The sequence below is a fragment of the Dendropsophus ebraccatus genome, chromosome 6, assembly GCF_027789765.1.
Source record: "Dendropsophus ebraccatus isolate aDenEbr1 chromosome 6, aDenEbr1.pat, whole genome shotgun sequence".
Lineage (NCBI taxonomy): Eukaryota > Metazoa > Chordata > Amphibia > Anura > Hylidae > Dendropsophus > Dendropsophus ebraccatus.
The window spans coordinates 152,504,763-152,517,298 of record NC_091459.1 but is presented as its reverse complement, the minus strand read 5'-3'; positions in this window follow the sequence as shown (position 1 = coordinate 152,517,298).

Below are 12,536 nucleotides of genomic sequence, written 5' to 3'. Positions count from 1 at the left end.
CGTCACAAAACATAAAATAACAGGTGATTTAAAAGACACGCCGACGCGTTGCAGGGTGAAAACCCCTTAATTATGGCAATCATAATAAAGTTACAACTGGTTTAAATGTAGATCGGATGTGACGTTAGACTAGAAAGGAACGCCCATCGGGGCAAAATGCACCTGTGCGTCCGTCTCAGGTAAGTCACATGACTGATTTACAGCTCAAATAAAGAAAGAAATAAAACAGTAACACGAAAGAAATAACATAAGGGTGTACACAGACAAATAAATTCAGTAAATATAGTATAAATCGGTTCTATAATTTAACCCTTTCGGGAACCTAGTATTAAGGTTAAGGATCCACAGCGCCTCCCTTTTCCTAACCATGCGTGTCCAATCACCCCCGCGTTTGGGTCTATTGACCCTTTCAATCGCGGCAACCTTTAGGCTACTCGTATCTCCTGCATGACACTCAACAAAGTGTCTAGCAAGACCCGAAAGTGAACGAGTATTGACGGATGAAATGGACATTCTGATATCAGATAGGTGTTCTCCAATACGGGTTTTGAGTTTCCTGATACTTGACCCCACGTACTGCAAATCACACTGCGTGCAGTGTGCAACATACACGATGTGAGATGAATTGCAGTTAGTGAAGGATCGGATCCTGAAATCGCGACCCGTACTGGACGACACCACTGACTGTTTTTTAGTAACATAGCGGCACATACCGCATCGCGGTACCGCACATGGAAAAAAGCCCGTAGTTTTAAGCCAATTTTGTGTATGTGGCTGTGGACTATTTCCAATGTCACTTGGGGACAGAAGATTGCCCAAAGTTTGACCTCTCCTTGCGACATATCTCACTTTATTGTTCAGGATCTGTTCACACTTGGGATCACAAAACAGCAAAGGTAAATATTTTTTTATGATGTTACGTATATCATTATACTGTGGGCTGTAATTTGTGGAGAAGGTGATGTCACATTTGGACTTATCATTTTTAAAATTAACCGTCTCGCCCATGTGTGGATCAACACCTCTATCTTGTAAATGGTACTCCCTATTCCTCTGCTCTGCTATATGACGGGCCCTTTTTATGACATGATTATTATATCCTCTAGCCAAAAGTCTTAGTTCCAGATGTTGAGCACCCGTTAAATAACCCGCACGGTCTGAACATGTGCGGATAAGTCTGATAAATTCTCCAATGGGGAGATTCTTAGTTACATGAGGAGGGTGACTACTGCGGGCATGCAGCAAACCATTGCCTGCAGTAGGCTTGCGGTACAGATCAGTGGCAATTTTTCCGTCATTCAGGTGCAATTTAACATCCAAAAAAGAAATGGACTTTGGCTCAAATTGTGCCGTAAATTTTAAATTTAGGGTGTTAGCATTGAGATAACGTACCAGATCTATTGCTTGGCTCTCTGACCCTTGCCAAACTAGGAGGAGGTCGTCGATATAGCGCCCATACCAGGTGATGACACCTAAATAAGGGTTATGTGCGCTATACAGGACGACCTCCTCCCAGTAGGCCATGTACAGATTGGCTAGAGATGGTGAGAAACTAGCGCCCATCGGGCAACCAAGTATCTGCAAATAAAAATCATCGAGGAATTGGAAAAAATTATTGGTCAGCAGGAAACGTGTGACAATCAGGATAAATTCCGATAACTCCTTGCTGTAATTGCTGTACTTGCCAATATGGAAAGCTAAAGCCTGAATGGCCATATCATGTGGGATATTAGAATAAAGAGCAACTACATCGCAAGAGAGCCAAGATGCATTTTCCATAATAGGTAGCTTATCCATACTGGCAAGTAGGCTCTTACTGTCTCTGACATAACCCATCGTTCTCACTGCAAGGGGCTGGAGGAGGTTATCCAACCAAATGCATAATCTTTCTAAGAGAGAGCCGATGCCAGAGACAATAGGGCGTAGAGGTGGTGGAAACTGATTTTTATGAGTCTTTGGCAGAGCATGAAAGATGGGCACCACAGGTGAGGGAGGCAATAGATATTGTCGTTGTTTATCATTTAGAACCCCCAACTCAACACCAGTGTCTAGTATGTCGATAAGGCGTAGCCTTACCGCATCAGTGGGGTCAGTAAATATACACCTGTATGTAGTAGGGTCATTTAGAATGTTTTTGACCTCCCTGATGTAAAGTTCTCTGTCTAGGACAACCACTGATCCCCCTTTATCTGATTTTCTTATGATAATATGGGGGTTATCAACAAGGGCTTTTAACGCGATTCTCTCTTTTATAGTGAGATTATCTTTATTGGGATGTGTGTCAGCACCGGGTCTGTGGCTGAGCTCAGTGAGAGCTTCTTCAACCCTGTGCTGAAACACATCCATGGCCGGTATCCTAGACTGGATGGGATAGTACGTAGGATTAGGTATAGTGAGGCGGTTACCTGTATCAGTGACTGGATTTGACAGGGGCATGGTATCGGATTGTAAATCAAGTAGGGATTGTATACACCTCTGTTCTGTGAACAGTAGATCCAAAGGGGTGGACCCCTGCCCCACAGGATTAAAATCAGGTATAGACAGACCTAAACTACATCTGTTGTCGGAAGACCCATCACCCAATGGTGTGGCTGGGATGTCCGCCAAAAAATGTCTTTTGATGGTAACCAATCTCATAAACCTGTTTACATCTTGGATAGTATATAGTATATATCAGGTCCCTCTGTATGTAATGTCTCTATAGCTGTATCTGTATAGAAGTGGGAGGATTTTAAACTTTTTTAACTAATCATAAATGGAAAAACTCATTGTTTGGGGTGTCGGTCGCCCGTCCTTCCTGGCATACAGCTGGAGCTCAGTCAGGTCAGATGAAGAGCGGTTGTGAGCAGCAGTTTTCAGCTCTTTCTACAGATTCTCCGTTGGATTCAGGTCTAGCCGTTGACTTGGCCGTTCTACCACCTGGATGCGGTGATTTGGGAACTGTTCCATTGTGGCTTCATGTTTTGGATGATTGTCTTGTTGGAAGATAAATCTCGGTCTCAGCTCTTCTGAAGACTCCGGCAGGCTTCTCCCAGCATCCTCCTGTATTTGGCTCCGTCCATCTTCCCTGCTGAGGATAAGCCGCTCCCTGATGATGCTGCTGCTGCCGCCATGTGTGACAGTGGGGGGCTGTGAGATGGGTCAGCATTGGGCTTCCATATGAGCAGAGCCCCTTCTTCTACATGGTTGGGGTTTCCCAGGTGGCGTGCAGCAGACGTTCTCTGGATATGTGAGACATGGCTTCCTTCCTGCCGTTATTCCATCGGGCAGATGTGTGCGCTGTACAGTGACTGACGTCCCAAGGACGGACTCTCCCCCCCCCCCAGCTGAAGATCTCTGCTCTTCACCCAGAGGGATCCCTTCTGCAGCTCTCCTCACTCTTCTCCTTGTAGAGGTAGATGTGCTTATCCTCCTTCCATCTCACTATGGTCGCTTGCACACTGCTCCTTCCATCTCACTATGGTCGCTTGCACACTGCTCCTTCCGTGTCACTATGGTCGCTTGCACACTGCTCCTTCCGTGTCACTATGGTCGCTTGCACACTGCTCCTTCCGTGTCACTATGGTCGCTTGCACAATGCTCCTCCCGTGTCACTATGGTCGCTTGCACACTGCTCCTTCTGTGTCACTATGGTCGCTTGCACAGTACTCCTCCCGTGTCACTATGGTCGCTTGCACACTGCTCCTCCCGTGTCACTATGGTCGCTTGCACAGTACTCCTCCCGTGTCACTATGGTAGCTTGCACACTGTTCCTTCCGTGTCACTATGGTCGCTTGCACAGTACTCCTTCCATCTCACTATGGTCGCTTGCACACTGCTCCTTCAGTGTCACTATGGTCGCTTGCACAGTACTCCTCCCGTGTCACTATGGTCGCTTGCACACTGCTCCTCCCGTGTCACTATGGTCGCTTGCACACTACTCCTTCCGTGTCACTATGGTCGCTTCCACACTGCTCCTTCCTTGTCACTATGGTCGCTTGCACACTACTTCTTCCATCTCACTATGGTCGCTTGCACAGTACTCCTCCCGTGTCACTATGGTAGCTTGCACACTGCTTCTTCCATCTCACTATGGTCGCTTGCACAGTACTCCTCCCGTGTCACTATGGTCGCTTGCACACTGCTCCTTCCGTGTCACTATGGTCGCTTGCACAGTACTCCTCCCGTGTCACTATGGTCTCTTGCACAGTACTCCTTCCATGTCACTATGATCGCTTGCACACTGCTCCTTCCATCTCACTATGGTCGCTTGCACAGTACTCCTCCCGTGTCACTATGGTAGCTTGCACACTGCTCCTTCCGTGTCACTATGGTCGCTAGCACAGTACTCCTCCCGTGTCACTATGGTCGCTTGCACACTGCTCCTTCCGTGTCACTATGGTCGCTTGCACAGTACTCCTTCCGTGTCACTATGGTCGCTTGCACACTGCTCCTCCCGTGTCACTATGGTCGCTTGCACACTGCTCCTTCCGTGTCACTATGGTTGCTTGCATACTGCTCCTTCCGTGTCACTATGGTCGCTTGCACAGTACTCCTTCCGTGTCACTATGGTCGCTTGCACACTGCTCCTTCCGTGTCACTATGGTCGCTTGCACACTGCTCCTTCCGTGTCACTATGGTCGCTTGCACAGTACTCCTTCCATCTCACTATGGTCGCTTGCACAGTACTCCTCCTGTGTCACTATGGTAGCTTGCACACTGCTCCTTCCGTGTCACTATTGTCGCTAGCACAGTACTCCTTCCGTGTCACTATGGTCGCTTGCACACTGCTCCTTCCATGTCACTATGGTCGCTTGCACAGTACTCCTTCCATCTCACTATGGTCGCTTGCACAGTACTCCTCCTGTGTCACTATGGTAGCTTGCACACTGCTCCTTCCGTGTCACTATGGTCGCTTGCACAGTACTCCTTCCGTGTCACTATGGTCGCTTGCACACTGCTCCTTCCATGTCACTATGGTCGCTTGCACACTGCTCCTTCCGTGTCACTATGGTCACTTGCACACTGCTCCTTCCATGTCACTATGGTCGCTTGCACACTGCTCCTTCCATGTCACTATGGTCGCTTGCACACTGCTTCTTCCATCTCACTATGGTTGCTTGCACACTGCTCCTTCCGTGTCACTATGGTCGCTTGCACACTGCTCCTTCCGTGTCACTATAGTCGCTTGCACAGTACTCCTTCCGTGTCACTATGGTCGCTTGCACAGTACTCCTCCCGTGTCACTATGGTCGCTTGCACACTGCTCCTCCCGTGTCACTATGGTCGCTTGCACACTGCTCCTCCCGTGTCACTATGGTCGCTTGCACACTGCTCCTCCCGTGTCACTATGGTCGCTTGCACAGTACTCCTCCCGTGTCACTATGGTCGCTTGCACAGTACTCCTCCCGTGTCACTATGGTCGCTTGCACACTGCTCCTTCCATCTCACTATGGTCGCTTGCACAGTACTCCTTCCGTGTCACTATGGTAGCTTGCACAATGCTCCTTCCATGTCACTATGGTCGCTTGCACACTGCTCCTTCCATCTCACTATGGTCGCTTGCACAGTACTCCTCCCGTGTCACTATGGTAGCTTGCACACTGCTCCTTCCGTGTCACTATGGTCGCTAGCACAGTACTCCTCCCGTGTCACTATGGTCGCTTGCACACTGCTCCTTCCGTGTCACTATGGTCGCTTGCACAGTACTCCTTTAGTGTCACTATGGTCGCTTGCACACTGCTCCTCCAGTGTCACTATGGTCGCTTGCACAGTACTCCTTCCATCTCACTATGGTCGCTTGCACAGTACTCCTCCTGTGTCACTATGGTAGCTTGCACACTGCTCCTTCAGTGTCACTATGGTCGCTTGCACAGTACTCCTTCCGTGTTACTATGGTCGCTTGCACACTGCTCCTTCCATGTCACTATGGTCGCTTGCACACTGCTCCTTCCGTGTCAATATGGTCACTTGCACACTGCTCCTTCCGTTTCACTATGGTCGCTTGCACAATGCTCCTTCCATGTCACTATGGTCGCTTGCACACTGCTTCTTCCATCTCACTATGGTTGCTTGCACACTGCTCCTTCCGTGTCACTATGGTCGCTTGCACACTGCTCCTTCCGTGTCACTATGGTCGCTTGCACAGTACTTCTTCCGTGTCACTATGGTCGCTTGCACAGTACTCCTCCCGTGTCACTATGGTCGCTTGCACACTGCTCCTCCCGTGTCACTATGGTCGCTTGCACACTGCTCCTCCCGTGTCACTATGGTCGCTTGCACACTGCTTCTCCCGTGTCACTATGGTCGCTTGCACAGTACTCCTCCCGTGTCACTATGGTCGCTTGCACAGTACTTCTCCCGTGTCACTATGGTCGCTTGCACACTGCTCCTTCCATCTCACTATGGTCGCTTGCACACTGCTCCTTCCATCTCACTATGGTCGCTTGCACACTGCTCCTTCCATCTCACTATGGTCGCTTGCACATTGCTCCTTCCATCTCACTATGGTCGTGTCAGGACTGGCAGGCGTAGACAAGACAAGTGACAGTGGGCCCTAGATCTGAACCCACCCACTGTCACCTGCCTACTTGCCTCAGTTGGCCCTAGGCGGCCGTGGACAACCACGTTGACGTTCCCTGCGCTAAATACGTGCACACGGAACAAGACGGACAAACAACACAAAAGAATGGTCAAACAAGCCGGGTCCAAAATCCAAACAGGCAAAGCAGTACAAAATCAGCAAGCAAACGGGTAGTCAAAAAGTCAGGCAGGAGGTCAGGGATCAAGTCGAGCAAAACAGAGGGATTAGGAGTGGGGATCGCAGGAGTAGACAAGGGAAGCTGGGATCAGAGTATTAAGCTAATAACCAGCACTGGAACTCTGTCTTAGCTTCCTATTTATACTGAACCAGAGCCCAGTCCGAATCCCCCATTGGACCGGCGCTCAGATATCCAGGTTCCAGATAGGCAGAGATTCCTGTCAGTCTAAAGACCTACTCAGCTGGAAAGATCAAGTCTCCTAGGAAATCAGATTAACTCCCGCATTGCCAGGTAGCAGAGAAGCAAGCGGGTGTGGCACACAGAAGCAAAAGCAGGTTCAGTTCACACCAGGTTTCAGCACAATCCTGACAGTACCCCCCCTCTTACGAGGGGCCTCAGGACCCTTATCCAATGGACCAGGCTTGGAAGGATTTAGTACGTGGTATCGCCGAACCAAGCGAGGAGCATGCATGTCTTTGACAGAAACCCACGTTCGCTCCTCTGGCCCAAAGCCCTTCCAGTGGACTAGATATTGCAGTGAACCTTGTACCCAACGAGAATTCAGAATCTTCTCCACCTCATACTCCAACTCACCCTGGATGATCAGTGGAGCAGGGGGAGATGACGGAGACACCGGAGGAACATACTTTTTTAGGAGAGCCTTATGAAACACATTGTAAATTCGAAGTGATGCAGGCAGTTTTAATCTAAAAGTCACAGGATTAATAACTTCCACAATGGTATACGGACCGATATATTTGGGTGCTAGTTTAGCAGACTGTACTCTTAACCTTAAATTCCTGGTAGAGAGCCAGACCTTTTCCCCCAGTACGTATTGATGGCCAGGTATGCGTCTTTTATTAGCATGTTTTTGATATAACTCTTGGGCTTTAACCAAGCTCTGATGAGCTTGGGCCCAAACTGTGCACAGTTTCGTGAACAAGGCTTCAGCCGAAGGGTTAACTGAATCTGCGGAGTGAGTAGAAGAGTACCTAGGGTTAAAACCGTAATTGCAAAAGAATGGCGACATTTTAATTGAACGTTGTTCTTGATTGTTTAAGGCAAACTCTGCCAAAGAGATAAAGTCCCTCCATTTGTCTTGGGCATCAGCCACGAAACATCTTAGAAATTGCTCTAGAGACTGGTTGATTCTCTCGGTCTGTCCATTCGTCTGCGGGTGGAAGGCTGACGAGAAGGACAAGGAGATTCCCAACCGTCCACAGAACTCTCTCCAAAATTTCGCTACAAACTGAACGCCCCGGTCAGACACAATATTTTCAGGGATACCATGAAGGCGCAAAATGTGATTAACAAACAATGTAGCTAAGGTGCGAGCATTAGGCAGTTTACACAGAGGGATGAGATGGCACATCTTAGAAAATCTATCCACAACAACCCAAATTACAGTTTTTCCCTTAGACAGCGGCAGGTCAGTGATAAAGTCCATTGAAATGTGTGTCCAAGGTCTCGTAGGCACCGGCAGAGGACGTAAGAGACCCTCAGGTGGCCTACGGGGAACCTTAGACCGAGCACAGGTCTCACAAGCGTCAACAAAAGACTTTACATCTCGGGCCCAGGAAGGCCACCAGTAATGACACGCGAGCAAATACTTAGTTCCTGCCACCCCCGGGTGACCAGCCAACACCGAACCATGAATCTCCTCCAAGACCCGGAGACGAAGGTTGGGGGGTACAAACAATAGAGTTTCTGGAGTATTCTGGGGTGCAAGGGACTGAGACTCTGCAATCAAAGTCACCAGGTCAGGTTGTAAGACGGCCACTACTACACCAGGGTTCAGAATAGTATCGGGCTGGTCCCTATGAGTGCTCTCGAGGTCAAAGCTGCGAGACAAAGCATCAGCTTTGACATTTTTGGAGCCAGGCCGATAGGTGATCTCGAAGTTGAAGCGAGTAAAAAACAGGGCCCATCTGGCCTGCCTTGGTGTGAGACGTTTAGCTTTATCTAAGTATACAAGATTTTTGTGATCAGTAAGCACAACCACCTTATGTTTTGCCCCCTCTAGGAAGTGTCTCCATTCATCGAACGCCATTTTTATAGCTAGTAACTCTCTGTTCCCAATATCATAGTTACACTCTGCCTTAGAGAACTTCCTAGAGAAGAAAGCAATGGGCCGGAGGTTGGTAAGAGTAGCTGACCCTTGAGACAGGACCGCTCCTACCCCCACCTCAGATGCGTCCACCTCCACAATAAAAGGACGCTCAAAGTCCGGTTGTGCCAGTACTGGAGCCTCTGAGAAACATTGTCTTAGTTTGTTGAATGCCCTGATAGCGTCTGGGGTCCAGTTTACCAGATCCGCTCCCTTCCTGGTTAAATCCGTGAGGGGTTTGGCTATAAGCGAAAACCCCTTAATGAATTTTCTATAATAATTGGCGAACCCCAAAAACCTCTGCAGAGCCTTCAGGTTATTGGGACGCTCCCAGTTTTCGATGGCTATGACCTTAAGGGAGTCCATACCAAACGAGTTTGAAGTTATTTTGTACCCCAGAAATGAGACTTCCTGTATACCAAACTGGCATTTTGACAGCTTTGCACAAAGGTTATTGGCTCTCAGAAGCTCCATGACTGTACGGACATGCAGGATGTGTGAGGACCAATTGGGAGGAAAAATTAAAATATCATCAAGATACACAACTAAAAAACGACCCAGATACTCTCGGAATACATCATTTACGAAGTGCTGGAAGACTGCTGGGGCATTGCATAAGCCGAAAGGCATAACAAGGTATTCGAAATGCCCTTCAGGGGTATTGAAAGCAGTCTTCCATTCATCACCCTCCTTGATCCTTATCAAGTTGTATGCTCCCCGCAAGTCATTCTTGGAGAACCATTTAGCACCCACTATCTGGTTGAACAAGTCAGGAATTAGGGGTAGCGGGTGTTGGTTCTTAACAGTGATCTTGTTCAACTCCCGGTAGTCTATACAGGGCCGAAGCCCACCATCCTTTTTACCCACAAAAAAGAACCCCGCCCCCAGAGGAGAGGAGGATGGGCGAATGTGGCCCTTACGGAGACTATCCTTAATATACTCCCGCATGGCCTCCCTCTCAGGACAAGACAGATTGAAGATACGACCCTTGGGATATTTGGCATCGGGAATTAAATCAATCGAACAGTCATATGGTCTGTGAGGAGGCAATCCGTCCACTGCACTTTCATCAAACACATCCACATAATCAGACAAGAACTCAGGAATTTCTCCCTCCCAAGGGGAACATTCTGCAAGAGACACAGCAACGCAATGGGAGGCACACTTAGGTCCCATCGAACAAGTTCCCTGCTGGACCAATCGAATACAGGATTATGTGCTTCCAGCCAGGGTAAACCTAAAATCACATCAGAAGAAAGATTTTGCATGAGAAGAAAATCCAGGGTTTCAACATGAACAGACCCCACCTTAACTTCAAGGCAGGGGTAACATACTGTACATTCCCTTGAGCAAACGGGGCAGAGTCTGCTCCAGTGACATTTACTGGACACTTGAGCAGCAGGGGACATACCTCTAAACCTGACCAGAAAATGGGGTTAATAAAATTTGCAGAAGACCCAGAATCGACCTGGGCATACCCAGAAATACATCTTCCCCCCAACATCAGAGAAATAGGCAATAAGAGCTTGTTCTTTTTGGTGAAGGTTACCTGTGCGCCTGAGTGACCCCCTCGATAGTCACTCAGGCGCCTGGAGTTTTCTGGTGGTGGCACCGGCCTGGAAGGACATCCTCTTACACGATGTCCAGCCTTGCCACAGTATAGGCAGAGGTTGCTCAGAAGACGGTGAGCTCGTCTGGTCTTGGCGTCTGCTTCCATGGTTTCTCCCAGAGTGGGTATCACAGGTGGGAAAGATTTAGGGAAGGAGGGTCTGGTATGGTCTAAAGTACCCCTTTCCTGCTGTCGGTCCCTCAATCGTCGGTCTACCCTAATGACCAGGGTCATGCTTTCCTCAAGGGTGCCAGGCGTCGGGTAGGCCACTGACATGTCTTTAAGTCGGTCGCTCAACCCGGCCCGGAATTGGAACCGGAGGGCAGAGTCGTTCCACATGGAAGGACCGCTCCACTGCCTGAACTCCGAGCAGTAGTCCTCAACCGGTCGGTCACCTTGCCGTAGCATAGTCAGGCATCGCTCAGCATTGGCTGCACTGTCCGGGTCATCATAAAGCAGTCCCAATGCAGAGAAGAACCGGTCAACTGTCTGCAAGTCAGGTGACAAAGAAAAAGCCCACTCCTGAGGGGGCCCCAGGAGAAGGGACATAACAATACCCACTCTCTGAGCCTCGTTACCTGAGGAGCGAGGACGCAGTCTAAAAAATAGTTTACAACCTTCCCGGAAGGCTTGGAAGCTTCTCCTGTCCCCCTGAAATTTCTCTGGGAGCTGGACGGGAGGCTCAGGAGGTACCGGGGAGGTCATGGTAATTTGTCGGGGAACCGTCTCTTGTACCTGGACCCGTTCAGCAAGCTCCTGGACCGAGGTATTGAGCTGCTGCATACGGTCCACTATCGTTGTCAGGGCGTCCATGACCCCAAGGCAATTTTGGGCTGGTTATTCTGTCAGGACTGGCAGGCGTAGACAAGACAAGTGACAGTGGGCCCTAGATCTGAACCCACCCACTGTCACCTGCCTACTTGCCTCAGTCGGCCCTAGGCGGCCGTGGACAACCACGTTGACGTTCCCTGCGCTAAATACATGCACACGGAACAAGACGGACAAACAACACAAAAGAATGGTCAAACAAGCCGGGTCCAAAATCCAAACAGGCAACGCAGTACAAAATCAGCAAGCAAACGGGTAGTCAAAAAGTCAGGCAGGAGGTCAGGGATCAAGTCGAGCAAAACAGAGGGATTAGGAGTGGGGATCGCAGGAGTAGACAAGGGAAGCTGGGATCAGGGTATTAAGCTAATAACCAGCACTGGAACTCTGTCTTAGCTTCCTATTTATACTGAACCAGAGCCCAGTCCGAATCCCCCATTGGACCGGCGCTCAGATATCCAGGTTCCAGATAGGCAGAGATTCCTGTCAGTCTAAAGACCTACTCAGCTGGAAAGATCAAGTCTCCTAGGAAATCAGATTAACTCCCGCATTGCCAGGTAGCAGAGAAGCAAGCGGGTGTGGCACACAGAAGCAAAAGCAGGTTCAGTTCACACCAGGTTTCAGCACAATCCTGACAGGTCGCTTGCACACTGCTCCTTCCATCTCACTATGGTCGCTTGCACACTGCTCCTTCCATCTCACTATGGTCGCTTGCACACTGCTCCTTCCATCTCACTATGGTCGCTTGCACACTGCTCCTTCCGTGTCACTATGGTAGCTTGCACACTGCTCCTTCCATCTCACTATGGTCGCTTGCACAATGCTCCTTCCATCTCACTATGGTCGCTTGCACAGTACTCCTCCCGTGTCACTATGGTCGCTTGCACAGTACTCCTTCCGTGTCACTATGGTCGCTTGCACACTGCTCCTTCCATCTCACTATGGTCGCTTGCACACTGCTCCTTCCATCTCACTATGGTCGCTTGCACAGTACTCCTCCCGTGTCACTATGGTAGCTTGAGTAGTAAAATCCACGGCACTCAAGATAATGCAGAAGTGATGGTTTATTATACAGTGATAAACAGAAGTTGTATACTCCGACCAATATGAAACATTTAAACAGTAGAGATCATAACTATAAAGCAAGCTTTCGGCCCTTCCTGGACCTTCTTCAGGCTAGTGGATCTCAGTAGTAGTGGATGTGTCCGAGGTCTAGGTGGAGCTACTATGGTCGCTTGCACACTGCTCCTTCCGT